Source organism: Euleptes europaea, chromosome 15, assembly GCF_029931775.1.
Source record: "Euleptes europaea isolate rEulEur1 chromosome 15, rEulEur1.hap1, whole genome shotgun sequence".
Taxonomy (NCBI): Eukaryota; Metazoa; Chordata; class Lepidosauria; order Squamata; family Sphaerodactylidae; genus Euleptes; species Euleptes europaea.
In genome coordinates, this window is record NC_079326.1 from 52,145,028 (window position 1) to 52,157,075 (window position 12,048).

Genomic DNA, 12,048 nt, shown 5'->3' on the forward strand with positions numbered 1-12,048 from the left:
CAGGTTAGATTATTGTAATGCATTCCTAGGTGGGGCTGCCTTTGAAAAGGGTCCAGAAAATTCAGTCTGTCCAAAATGTGGCAGCTTGGCTGCATTTGGGATGGGATTCTTGAATTGTATAACCCCTGTTACTATCTTTGTTCTTATCAATCAGAATATGGTATTGGTGGAGTTGTTCTTTTTTGTCCCACAGGATGCATAGTTTCCACTAGACAGCTGTGAGCTGCTACTTGCCCTGTGGAGAGGCCCACAGTTACATTTTGTCTCCTGTGCTCTTCTATATTTATGAGGCCTCTGAATGAGATCATTTACTGTTGATTGCTATTTTGGGCTGGTTCTGGATTCATTGGCTGGTTCATCCAGTGCTATAGGGTATGAACCCCAGGCTAAGACTCACACAGAGCTTTTAGCTTCTTGTCCTTCAGCTCATTTCTCTGCCATGCCAAGCTGTATCCCTGGCACAACAACAGAAGGCAAAACCTCAGCAAAGATGTTAAACGGTGGCAAAGATTTCCCCCTTTTTATACCTTGCTTTTCTCTACCTTAAGGAGTCTCAAAGTGACTTACAGTCACCTTCTCTCCCCTTCCCACAACAGATGCCGAGTGAGGTAGGTGGAGCTGAGAGAGTTCAGAGAGAACTGACTAGCCCAAGGTCACCCAGCAGGCTTCATGTGGAGGAGCGGTTCTCCAGGTTAGAGTCCGCTGCTCTTAACCACAATACCACACTGGCTGTCACGCTGTGGTATCTGTATCCTTAGTGTAGACATCTAGGATTGTTAGAATATGTAATGCAAAAAGAAGGAAGTTGCACATAACTCCTGCAGTAAGATGTGAGAGCTCCAGATGCTCATGGAGGGACAAGAGTCTTTTATGCAGGGACGTTTCCCCGCGGTCACCCCCGCCGACTGCTTAGGGGCTTCCTTTTGATTATGCGTGCCTTTTCCCGACCGTCAGAGGTTACCTCGCTCTCCCTGCACATTTTCCCCATGTTTTCCGGATGGTGTTTAAAACACAATCAGGGAAATGCTTGCAAAAAGTGCGGGGAGAGCGAGCCGACCCCTGACAGTCAGGAAAGGCATGCATAATCAAAAGGAAGCCCCGAAGCAGTCGGCGGGGGTGACCGCGGGGAAACGTCCCTGCATAAAAGACTCTTGTCTCCAGGCTGTATTGTGGGAGAAAGCTATGACAGCTTCTGATACCACTGTGCATACCATCACGGTGGCTAAGTGCCAGTCTTGATCGGCTTCCATTTCTTTGGTTTTGAGGTTTACAGAAGTTCATCTGCGTGTTCTAAGACTGTTATATTTTCCACCAAAGCTAGGGTGTATGTTCTTGTGTCTACACATAGCAGTGTGAGAACCATACTGTGGAATCCTAAGTGACAAGAAAGTGCTATGTGTAAAGCATAAAACTCAAACAATGGTTCTTTCAATGTAGGTTGATTAAAGAGGTACTTACAGTCACCTTCTCTCCCCTTCCCACAATAGACGCCTAGTGAGGTAGGTGGAGCTGAGAGAGTTCAGAGAGAACTGAGTAGCCCAAGGTCACCCAGCAGGCTTCATGTGGAGGAGCGGTGCTTAAAAATGTAGCGGCACCTATTTTGCCATCACCTGGTAGCATGCCAGGGGTTGCCACTAAATACACAATCAATGAGATGATGTGGCCACTCTTTTTACTGACAGGGATATCCACATGGTATTCCCTGTTCAAGAACTCAGTTCTTAGTTTATTCTCTATAAAATGGCCCATAAATCACAATGGCCTATTGGACTAGGGTTGCCAGCTCTGGGTTGGCAAATACCTGTAGATTTTGGGGTTTGAGCCTGGGGAGGATGGGGTTGGAGGAGGGGAGGGACTTGACCAGGGTATAATGCTACAGAGTCCATCCTCCAAGGCAGCCATTTTCTCCAGGGGAACTGATCTTGGTCATCTGGAGATCAATTGTAATAGCAGGAGATCTCCAAGTGTCAACTGGAGGTTGGCAATCCTATGTTGGATTTACTCAGGCTAGGCCTAACATAGTTTTAACTTGTGTGTGTGTTTAAAGTGCCATCAAATCACAGCTGACTTATGGCAACCCAGTAGGCAAGAGACAAGCAAGAGGTGGTTTGCCTACCTTCCTCTGCATAGCATCTGTGGTATTCCTTGGTGGTCTCCCATCAATGTACTAAGCAGGGCTGACCCTGCTTATCTTCTGAGATTTTACGAGATCGGTATTCAAAATGATTATGTATTTTAATTTCTTCTATGAAAAACTATGGAAACTTCTTTTTATTTTGATGGAACCAGTGTGTTGTTGCCGTCACTTACTTGCTGATGCAGTAAAGATTGTGTGTTCTTCACATTGTGTGTTTACTGTGTTATTTGCTTCTTTCAATTTTACAATTTTTAGGTGAATATAAGAATATGATGTGTAAAGTGACCCCAAGATTGCCTTTAAACCAACACAGTTTGAATTTCCAAACAACAGTTGGTCCTCTTGTAGACTGCTCCCCTTTTTATTTAATAAATCAGATTATTGTACAGGACAATCCTGTGTGCGAGAGGGAGTCATTGGAAGGGTATCTTTCTGTTTGGAATTATTAAAAATATGAATGTTTGCTATTTAGAAGCAGGATTTTAAATGGTTCATATATAGGCAGCTTTGATTCATTTGTTAAATTTCGTAACAAGATGATTATAGAGGGGAAAGTCCTGATGGGTTTTGAGAGTCATGTAGGTTTATGATGTCACTGCACTGCAAAGTGCTGCGTTGTAAAATATTAGGAAGACCACCTCTGTAACTCTAATGTGAAGAACAGGTCATTTATTCATGCCGACTTAGCTGGGGTATAAAATATTCCACAAATCTTAAAATGGAAATCAGGGAGGTTTAGGGACAAATATGACAAACTGTCACCATGGTGGCTGTAATTTAAGGGCTTTATATAGGGGTGGTTTATAGTATCTGATTTCTGTTGTTCCTGGAGTATTTTTAGAGTACAAAGGTCAGGTTTGGCCCAGAAGCCTTTCCTTTAAAGAGTGGCTGAAGATAAGTTTGAAGAACGTCTTACAGCAAACATAAGAAGTCCGATGCTTGGCTTGGATCTGAAGAAGCTTCACAAAAAGGGAAGACTTTTGTGATTGACTGGAGAGAGTATTAGTGGAGGGATGCTGACCAGTCAGTGGTTTGATAATGATCCTCTCATAGGATGACTTTAGCAATAGTGGGCTGTTGGAACCATGATTCATTTTATAATGTAACCTCAGATTACTGTTGTATTGGTAGAGTGCTTTCAATCAGATAATGAAAGCAAGGTCTTTTGCATACGATTGGAAACGTATGCTCCATTTACTCGTGGGACAAAATCCTCTCCGAAGTTTTATCTAGTGTGAGTTACACAATGCCACATCTCCAATGTAAAGTATGGTGGGGTAGCAGGCCTGTTGTTTGCAAGTGTTTTTTAGGAATTGTCTGGATAAAAGCTTCAGCATACAACTTGCACAGTGGAGAAAGCATGGCCAGGGGGCGGGGTCAACATGCATCGGAGAATAACATTGCTGTTCTTTGGATTGAAAGTTGATGGAGAGGAATATAAATTAAAATGTTATGCTGATGTTGTGGTCTTAACATTGGAGAATCCTACATAGTCAATAGAACATCTTATGGAGGAAATAGAGAAATGTGGCCCAGTGTCGGGATATAGAATAAATAAAAACAAGACAAAGATCATTTTAGAGAATCTGGATAACTTGGAAAAACAGACCATACAGTCTTTAACAGGATGTGAGATAACAGAAGAACTGGTTAGATATCTGGGAATACACATCACTGGGAAAAATCTTACATTGCTAAAAGATAACTACCTTAAAACATGGTTGACAATACAGCAAGATTTAAAAAAGATGGACAAAACTCAATTTATCGTGGATGGGGAGAATCGCAGTCATTAAGATGAACCTATTACCAAGATTGATATTTTTTTTCAAATGCTTCCAATACAAATCGAGGACAAGTTGTTAAAAGAGTGGCAGAGACAAATTAATAAATTTGTTTGGGCGGGAAAGAAACCAATAATTAATTTTAGAATAATGCAAGATGAAAAGAAAAGAGGTGGACTTGCATTACCGAATATCAAGCTTTATCACCAAGCGGCAGGATTATCATGGATTGAGGACTGGGTAAAGAAACCAGATCAAGCAAATCTGAACATTGAAAAGGGCACATGGAACAAGGGATTTCATTATTATTTATGGAAGGCTAAGAACTCAGAAATCTTTAGAGAGAAACATGTTATCAAAGACGGATTGATGAAGACATGGCTTAGAAATAAAAACAGAATGAGTCCAGCACCTCCACAGATAATGTCTCCCACAGATACATATCTAACCAAGGGAGAGAGGAAGAATGTAGATATGGTGAAATATCAAGATATGCTAAATGAGCAAGGCGAAACAAAAACATGGAATGAAATTAAGGAGAGCAGAAACATCAGTTGGTTGACCTACAATCAAATGATTATGAAAATGCGACAAGATTGCTTACAACAGGGCAAGATAAGAAAGAATACTGAGTTTGAAGACTTAATTAGTAAAGAAACAGATCATATTCTGAGAAAAATCTATAAACTCTTACTTAAATTTGAAACAGAACAAGAACAAATTAAGACACGCATGATAAAATGGATGGAAAACTTTAAAAAGGAGATAACTTTGCAGCAATAGGAAAGACTTTGGACAAAGTCAATTAAATTCATGGCAAGTAATAATCTACATGAAAATTGGTACAAACAATTTTTCAGATGGTATATCACACCAGTGGACATTAAAAAAATGAATGAATCTTATCACAGTTGGTGTTGGAAATGCAAATATAAAGATGGAACATTTTCATTTGTGGTGGACATGCAAAAAAGTTAAGAAATTTTGGATACAAATTCATCAAGAAATGCAGAACGTTTTAGAAATCAAATTCCCTCTGAACCCAGAAACTATGCAATTAGGAATTGAACCTGATAACTTGGATAGAAATCATGGACAATTATTTGGCTATTTGACAATGGCGGCCAGATTAGTACTGGCAGCATCCTGGAAACAGGATGATATCCCGGATTTGGAAAAATGGCATCAAAAAATGGATGAATTTGCGGTGATGGCCAGACTGACCAGTTTGATAAAAGAGAAGACGACTGAAGACTTCCAAAAAAATGGGAATGCTATTTCGAATATGTTAAACAGAAAAGATAGATTGTTAGAGATAAAGATTAGTTTATAAAACTTACTATATAGGATAGAAGGAATTAAAACAACAACGTAGACTATAAGAATAATGTATAGGATATTTGAAATGAAGAGACAGATTCCCCGAAGAAGTACAAACTGTGTGAATGTGTGTATATGTAATTTGTGTTTTTTTTTCCTGAAAACGTTAATAAAATATCTTTAAAAAAAAAAACACATTGCTGTTCTTTGAATCTAAGAAAAAACTGCTAGATTACTATCTGTGTGTTGGGGATTGCACTGTAGGGAAACTAAGAGCAAGAGAGGCCATTAAAGAAAAACAGAAAAAATCCAATGGGCATGCAAGGAAAGTGAAGATTCGTATTGCTTGTCGCTAATGAAACTGCAGATAGTAAGAATAGTTTGTTACACAGCGTCCTCTCATGTGAAAATAACAAAAAAGCACACAACTATGTGGGACACGTGTTGCAATTTCTTCTTTGTACCTCAGAATTATCAGTGTTGCCAGATTTAATTCGGCAGGTGTGATTGACTCCTGACCAAGAGAGTGATGCCGTTTGTCACGGTAGTGCCTTCTTCTGGCCTTGGCAACATTGACAGGGAGTCACCTTAATTGGCTGCTGCTTTGGGAAGAATGTACCAGATTCTCTATCAGCAAAGATGAGCTTCTGGACAAGAAACTATTTAGGGCGTTCTTCCCAAGTTCCAGACATTAGGCAAGAGAAGCAATACAGACTGAGTATTGTTCCTTGTTCTGCTAAATTGGGGGCTGGGCTGTTTGATGATCTAGTGATTTAAAGGTTGCATTTGAAATTTGAAACTAGATCTACCAGATACATCTTCACCTGTTGCCCTGAAAGAACTGTGTCTCTTTCCCATTCCTTGGTTTTATTTATTTATTATCCCTGACCACTAAAAGGTAATTTGGTGTGTGTGTGTGTGAGGGAGAATCTTGTATTACTTCAAGAAGATATTTAGGTGAAAGCTTTGTCGAATCTCTGGGGAAGGAGATTCCAGAGCTGAGGGGCAGCCACTGACAAGAATGCTTGTGCATCTTGTCCCCTTGGTACAAAGATGATAAATGTAAGGGAACATTGCCTATTGATCTTAAAAGTTTGTGAAGGAATTCAGAGGTGGGGGCATCCTCTTAAGATATGTTGGACCCAGACTGCTTAAGGGCTATATAGGTCTCTTTGGAACCCACACTGGGAGTTTACAGTAGAACACACAGTATTTTCATGCTCTGTCTAGATAATCTTTTTTATGTTCCTGGGAACCGTATTTCAAAATTGGTATTTTTCTGTATATCTCAACTCTCTTAAGAGATGTAAATTGGCCCTGTTGCCCTTTGGTGACTTTTCTCTGTACCTTTTGTGTATAAGTCCATGGCTTAGAGCTTTAAAATCACATTAAAATGTGATTGTTTCTGACTCTGTCTCCACACTGGAGATTTATGGTGAACTTTCTGAGTTACTGCATTGGACTTGTTTCAGTTCGCATTGGGACTGTTCTCTTGCAACACAGGGTGTTTTATTGTTGGGGACTGTACATGTAATCTCTATGTTCAATACAAGTCTTTGTACTATGTTTTACAGTCCCGTGTGAAGCTTCGGGAGTTACATGGTACTACACTTGCGGCTTCTTGGTTAGATAGGCATTGATAGGTTTATATTCATGTTTATTTTGTCGTATAACAGAGATTAAAATTGTATATTGTACCTTATGTTTTGTATGTTACAGCCTTGTAGGATTAAGTATATTGTTATTAGGTCATAGTGCTGTTTTTTTGGTTTAACCTCCAGGTGGTGGCTGGCCATTTCCTGCTATTACAGCTGATCTCCAGGCGTTAGAAATCAGTTCCCCTGGAGAAAATGGCGACTTTGGCAATTGGACTCCATGGCATTGAAGTCCCTCCCCTCCCCAAACCACACCCTACTCAGGCTCCACTCCCAAAATCTCCAGGTATTTCTCAACCTGGAGCTGGTAACCCTAGCTTATCTTGATCCACCTCTCCAGAGCTATTTGGAACTTCATTTTCCCCCTGCGGCTGCTGCTGTTACATTATTCAACGAAGCGTTGCCCACAGTGTGGGCAGGGGGAGATTTCTCATCAGCTAAATGGCCATGATTTCAGATAAAATGCCTTTGGATTGTATTAACATCTGAGCTCAGATTTGTGACAGCATAGCAGAAAACATCCTATGGGACTTGGGGAGAGGGTTGCTGCCCCTTTCACATGTTTTTTTCTAGCGTATGTCACACTTTTAGAAATGGCTATCTTAGTCGGGGCGGGGGGGGTGCGGGAAGAGCAGTAGTTTTTTTTTTAAAGTTGAAATGCCATGAAATTGTGGTTTGTAAAGAAGTAAAGCATTTTAAAGAGGTGCGCCAGTTTACTTAGATTATTGCTTATTACGGTTAACTGGTCCCTGCTTTTTAAAATTCTAGCAATGTTTCAAAATTTGGAATCTTGGTATTCTCACTTTTAAGTATTCGGATCCCCTCAGTGTGAGAACAGTCATCTGCTTCGGTGGGTTTATCTGGTTGTTTCTTGTTGCGACAGAAGATTTCAGGAGAATACAATTTTGCACTCTGTGTCTGGTTTGGTATAATTCCCTCACCCTCCAGCCCAGAAGGTGACTCTTTCCTAAAGATATTGAAGAATTGAATTTGCATGAATGATGAAAGGTTGCCAGTGCAAATGTAGCTTAATGGGAAGAACTCGACATTTTAAATGTGATTATTTAGAATTTTCAGTTTGATTTTTTCCAGACATGTTTGTAGAAAAGAATAATGTAATTCAAATGCTTGGCTTTAAATGCAGATAAATATGAATTTGTTGAAAAGCTAAGATTATATATGTGACAATTCTGCTGAGAAGCTAAGAAGATGACATATATAAGGCAATTCTGGTGGTTGTTGAAAAGAGGAAATGTGAGTTTCTTCTGGCATCTTGCTCACAATTTTTGTTTAAATAAATGTCTCAAAAATTTCAAAATAAAGTATGAAATATCAGTTGTATTGCCTCTATATCTGGGCTAGTATTTTGGCTGTTCTTTAGGAAAGCTTTGAAATTAAATAACTTCTTCTAAAATAATCAGCTTCAGAAAGCTTTATTTAATTCATGGCCTAATTCTGTTCTCTTCATGGGTTTTTATTAATTCAACCTAGTTACTTAGTGCTTATATTAAATTAATCTAATCTAAGTTAGGGATCTGTTATAATATTTCCCAAATGTGAAGCAGCATCTATTACATGAGTCTAATCTTGATGCAACAAAATGCAGAACTTGTATATAAAGTTACATGGCACTAAACTGTTGAAAATATTTTAATAAAATACTTTATTACAATATGTACTGGATGGAGGGGAATGAGAGAAATGAGCATGACAAAATGAAAACCTTAAGCTGCATATTAATGCTATTTCCATCTTTCAAATAATTTTGACTTTATTTGATTTTATGTAACATTCGAGTCCTGTAGCATCTTTGAAGACCAACAAAAAAAGTCTAAGGTAATATCCTGGAACTGTTGTTGGTTTTTAAGGTGCTACTGGACTTGATTTTTATCCCTTATCTGGACTGCTTGGGACCAGAAGTGGTCTGTATTTCGGATCTTTCCATATTTTGGGATTTTTGCATATACATAGTGAGATATGTAGGTGAGAGGGAGCAGTCAGTGTGCAAGAAAGCACTGCTGGATGATGAGGCTGGCTGTGCTGACGAAGATCCGCAAAACGTCTCGGTAGTGGTGGGGGGGCTGAGCAGTGACAAACGAGAGGTGTGTAAAGTAGAAGTGGTGGGCAATGGATGAGGGGCAGCAACTGTGCCTACTGAGCCAGGGGCTAATGGTGTGTGTATTTGTGCGAGAGAGAAAAGTGGCGGCTGAGTGGTGCATGGGCACATGCATCTTACTCAGTGACAGAGTTTTGAAGTGAAAAAGTGGGCTGAGTTGGGAATGTTTAGTCTGGAGAAGAGGAGGTTGAGGGGGGACATGATTGCTCTTTTGAAATATTTGAAGGGCTGTCACTTAGAGGAGGGCTGAGAGCTGTTCCTGTTGGCAGCAGAGGAGAGGACTCGCAATAGTGGGTTTAAATTGCAGGAGGAAAGGATAATAGGACATTTTTTTTTACAGTAAGCGTTGTTCGACAGTGGAATTGGCTGCCTAGGGAGGTGGTGAGCTTCCCCTCACTGGCAGTCTTTAAGCAGAGGCTGCACAAGCATTTGTCAGGGATGCTCTAGGCTGATCCTGCATTAAGCAGGGGGTTGGACTAGATGGCCTGTATGGCCCCTTCCAACTCTATGATCCTATGGTTGACTATACGCTCATTATCAAGTTCTCCAAGGGAACTAGCCAGGCTTTTGGTAGTTTCATGAAGTTGATTGGTCCTGATGATCAAAGATGCAGGCCATGCCAACTTTTAGTTGAGATGCTGCTATAGCTCCTCCTCTTCAGTAGTCCATGCCTGTATCCTCTGGTTGAGCGGAAAGGTGGCAGATAAATGTTTTAAATAAATAAATGCTTCATACCCTTGCTACTATTCAACAACAGTCACCACATGAAAGCCAGTGTGATTAGTGGTTACAGTTTCTGGCTAGAATCTGGGAGACACAGGTTCAAATCCCCCATTCTGCCATGGAAGCTCACTGGGTGGCCTTGGACCAGTCACACACTGTCAGCCTAATCTACCTCACAAGGTTGTTAGGAGGATAAAATGGAGGACAGGATGATGACGTTAGATGCCTTGGGTCCCCATTGGGAAGACAGGTAGGGAGTGTAAATTAAATAATAAATATAACCAGATTGGAAGGGGGGCAGATAAAAGTAGGTTGCTTGGTGGGTGGGAAGGAGAGAAGGAAGCAGGGAGGCGGGATAGGATATGGGGGCTGCCAGGAGGAGGAAAGAGGAAATAATGTGGGTAGGGGGATAAAGGGGAAAGTGAAGGTGCCTCCCTGCAAGTCCTTGTATCATATTATTGTATATGTGCATTTGGGGTGGTGCACAGGGCATACATTACTCATGTGGCTCTTTTAGGTTGGTGGTAATTGTGAATGTGGCTCTCTGTGAGCCGCCGAGTACCACTAAGCATAGTTTCTCATGATGTCTAAATTGGCAAACTAGGAGAAGGTTCTTGGTTTCCAGCAGCTCTTGGGATAGGTTTTGCAAACTACAGTTTGGAAGAGAGTAGGAGTCCAGTAGCACTTTAAAGACTAACAAAATTTCTGCAAGGTATGAGCTTTTCGTGAGCCACAGCTCACTTTTTCAGATACAGCTAGAATGTGAAGTGAGCTGTGGCTCACGAAAGCTCATACCCTGCCAGAAATTTTGTTAGTCTTTAAGGTGCTACTGGACTCCTACTCTTTTCTACTGCTAGTGAGAGACTAATGCAGCTACCCATCGTGATCTATCTCTATGGTTTGGAAGTTAGTGCTCACCATATTTTCTAATTTGAAGAAGAGAAGAAGAGGAGTTGATTTTTATATGCCGCCTTTCTCTACCACTTAAGGCAAAATCAAACAGGCTTACAATCACCTTCCCTTCCCCTCCCCACAACAGACACCCTGTGAGGTAGGTGGGGCTGAGAGAGCTCTAAGAGAACTGTGACTAGCCCAAGGTCACCCAGCTGGTTTCGTGTGTAGGAGTGGGGAAACCAATCCAGTTCACCAGATTAGCCTCCGCTGCTCATGTGGAGGAGTGGGGAAACAAACCCGGTTCTCCAGATCTGAGTCCACCGCTCCAAACCACTGCTCTTAACCTCTACACCATGCTGGCAAACTATGGCTAGTATAAATCAAGCAGAAAAGGAGGGGGACCTGTGGGTAAGGGGACAAGGAAGCCTGTTTACTGACTCAGGTTGTTTCTTGCATGAGCACATCATTTACACACACTGATAGTTTAGAAAGCTGCTTAGCGATTAAAACAAAATAAACAGCCCAATAAAACCAAATGTGTCAATGAAGCGAATGCCGACCAGATTCCCTGCAATAGAAGGTCGACCTTCCATTCACAGCTTGAAGTTCTCAGGGTCGTCTAGCCTGTGGGATGGAGTATTATTCACTGTGGAAGCAGGTATTACACTATAATCACCTTGTTTATTCTTATTCACCCACTAAATTATGTATTACACTGGGATTGAGGCATGTATAGTGAATGTGGGGTGGGGACAGTTCCTTTTGTGTTGTCATTAATGTAGCAATTTGCAGTACACAATCAACCTAATCATAAATCACCAGTATGTCAGTGGGCATAATGTTCTCCACAGAAGGACATTGTGAGGTTTAGTTAACTAATGTTTGTAAAGCGTCCAGGGGATCCTCTGTTCTAAAGCACTCTAGAAGAGCAAGGAAGAGCCGAGACATTTTCCCTTTCTATTCTTACCTCATCATGCGATTCCTACCACCTGGCCAAATAATACCGCAAAGCCTCTGAAATTGCTGCACAAACGTGGAAGAAATGTAATACACTTAATACAGAAAAATGAGATGATCACTAAGAGACTAAAAAAATAAAAAGATCAAAAATGATCAGGGTACTAGAGCAACTGCCCTTTGAGAAGTGGTTAAAATGCTTAGGGCTGTTTAGCTTAGAAAGAAGACGGTTAAGGGGAGACATGATAGAGGTCTGTAAAATTATGCATGGTATGGAGAGTGGATAGGGAGAAGCTTTCCCCCCTCTCTCATAATACTAGAATGTGAGGTCATCTGCTGAAGCTGGAGGGTGAGAGTTTCAGAACAGATAAAAGGAAGTATTTATTCACACAAGGCATAGTTAAATTGTGGAACTCCTTGCCCCAGGATGTGATGATGGCTGCCAATTTGGAAGGCTTTAAG

The 12,048-nt window shown here is 40.9% G+C and overlaps 1 protein-coding gene across 2 annotated transcripts in view; it reads left to right on the plus strand.

Moving 5' to 3' along the window:
* The window catches only part of SATB2 (SATB homeobox 2), a 177,384-nt gene that overhangs the window by 42,977 nt on the left and 122,359 nt on the right, over positions 1 to 12,048 (plus strand). The window lies entirely within an intron of this gene.